This window comes from Myotis davidii, unplaced genomic scaffold (genome assembly GCF_000327345.1).
Source record: "Myotis davidii unplaced genomic scaffold, ASM32734v1 scaffold534, whole genome shotgun sequence".
Lineage (NCBI taxonomy): Eukaryota > Metazoa > Chordata > Mammalia > Chiroptera > Vespertilionidae > Myotis > Myotis davidii.
The window spans coordinates 7,404,277-7,406,851 of NW_006286678.1; positions in this window are offsets into that span (position 1 = coordinate 7,404,277).

Consider the following 2,575-nt stretch of genomic DNA (forward strand, 5'->3'; position numbering starts at 1 on the left):
CCAGGCCTGGGAGGATCTGGAAGTAGATTCTCGATAAAATTAAACTCAGTTAGTCTCCCGGGTGTAACTGCGCCCTTCAGCCGGTGCTTAGACCTGGGGCGCGGGGCTCAGTGACAGAAGGTTCTCAGGGCCAAACGAGCCATCCCAGGGGCACCCAGCACAGAGACGCTGTGGGTCTCACGGGGAGACTCCTTCTCGTTCTCTAGGCTTCCTTGGTTCAGAGCCGCCTTCTTCGGCTGAACCCACAAACTTCTGTGTCAGGGTAACCCCTTAGGGAGGACCAGGCTTCTCCCAAAGGACTGTTAGGAGTTGAACGCTGCTTTTTCTTATAGCCCACGGGTCCTTGTTCTTCTTCTTCTTTTTTTTTTTTTAATCTTTTTTATTGATTTTTTACAAAGAGGTAGAGGGATAAGGAGTTAGAAACATCAATGAGAGAGACACATTGATCAGCTGCTTCTTGCACACCTCCCACTGGGGATGTGCCCGCAACCAAGGTACATGCCTTTGACCAGAATCGAACCTGGGACCCTTCAGTCCCCAGGCTGATGCTCTATCCACTGAGCTAAACCGGTTAGGGCAGGGTCCTTATTCTTGAGACTCTCCCTGGTGTCCTGTTTCTGACCAGAATGTAGAAAACCTTCCAGATGTTCTCAGAGCGGATGCCGTTCTCTCAGGGAGCCCAGCTCTGCTCTGTCTGTGATCCCTGGACTAAAAGTCCACTGGGGGATTTGTAAGGCTGAAGAAAGTAAGAAATGCAGGACAGATAGGAGGTGTCCAAACCTGTAAATAATTTTTATAAAAATTTATTTGATGCCAAACCGGTTTGGTTCAGTGGATAGAGCGTTGGCCTGCGGTCTGAAGGGTCCCAGGTTTGATTCCGGTCAAGGGCATGTACCTTGGTTGCAATGTTTCTAATGCGGGCACATCCTCAGTGGGGGGGTGTGCAGGAAGCAGTTGATCAAGGTTTCTCTCTCATTGATGTTTCTAGCTCTCTATCCCTCTCCTTTCTTCTCTGTAAAAAATCAATAAATATATTTTTTAAAGAAATTTAAAAACATTTGTGCATTAGAAGACATTACCAATACAATACAAAGGCAACTCACAGAATTTGAAAAAATGTTTGCAAATCATATCAGATGGCAACTCCATGCAATGCTGGTAGAAATGTAAAATGGTGCAGCCTCTGAGGAAAACATAGAAAAAGATTAAACATAGAATTATCATATGTAGCAATTCTATTTTTTAAACATGTACATACATGCTGGGGTCCAGGTCCAGGGGCTCCCCAAAGGTGTGGACGGAGTCGGCGAAGAAGGAATGACATGGAGACAGCGTTCAGTTGGTCAGCATGGTTGGGTTCTCTCTTTATTCTCCTATTACACCTTTATTTACACTGTTTGATCCCATAAGCATACATCATGGTATGTTTCAGGAAACCTTCTACAGTTCCTAGTTTCATTTCCATAATAATGTCTCTACCTAGTTCTGTTGATTTTAATCTTTTCTAGGTTAATCTCTGTGTTCCATTATAAGGGCTATTCCAAGGTCACTGCTCTATTGACAGGCTATAAGGAAGTGACTGAAGGAGATTCTCCTCCCCACTAAAGGTTATGTCCTCCCAGCTTCACTGCTTGCCTTCCCTGGGACTGCCCTGTGTCAGTGGGTCTCCAGGGGTATAGGCTTTGGTGCTTTCCCTGGTGGGCAGACCCCTGGGGATGTGGGCCCAACAAGTCCCAAATTTATTGCCAACCGTCTTAGTCCAAGTTCTTCATAAGTAGTACATGGTATTTCGGTAACACTAGGGGGATTTACTGATTTATTCTCTTCCTAGTCCTGTTAACCCCTAACTTGGGGAAACAACCTTTCTCAGGGAGGTGGTCCTGGTTAAAACATAGCGTTTAAGAGGGGGAGCAAACATATGCCATATATGCCAGGTCCCTTGAAACATAAGCTGTGCAGATGTTTCTTCCCTGCAGCGACTGCGTCAAGCAGCAAGGGTGGACCGGCTCCCGGCACATACACACAGAATTGTAAACAGGACCTCAAATGTTTGTACTACAACATCAATTGCAGCAGCATTATTCAAAATAGTAAAATGTGGACATAACTCACATGTACCATGTCTATTCAGGCATGAATTTTTGTTTCTCTAAACTAAACATGGTACATTCATACAATGGAATTCAACTTTAAGAAAAGAAAATTCTGACACACGCTACACCATGGATGAGCCTTGAAAATATTACATTAAATGAAATAGCAAAGCACAAAAGGACAAATATTATGTAATCCCACTTATATGTGGTACCCAGTGTGAAGGGGGAAAAAATGTGTGATCTGATCATAAATCCCTAACTGTGCAGATCAAGGTGAGTAGTCATGCCCGAGGCCTATAATTTCTTTGGTGAAAGGTTTTAAGCCCACCCTGTGCATTGTTCCCCTCGGTCACACACCTTTGAGATGCCAGAAGCAATACCTCTCGAAGTGGGTATTAACCCTCAAGAGAGCACAAAATCTTAACTGTCCTGTAATCCTATCCCTGCCAGTGCACCCTAGGGCTGTGGGATCCATTTCT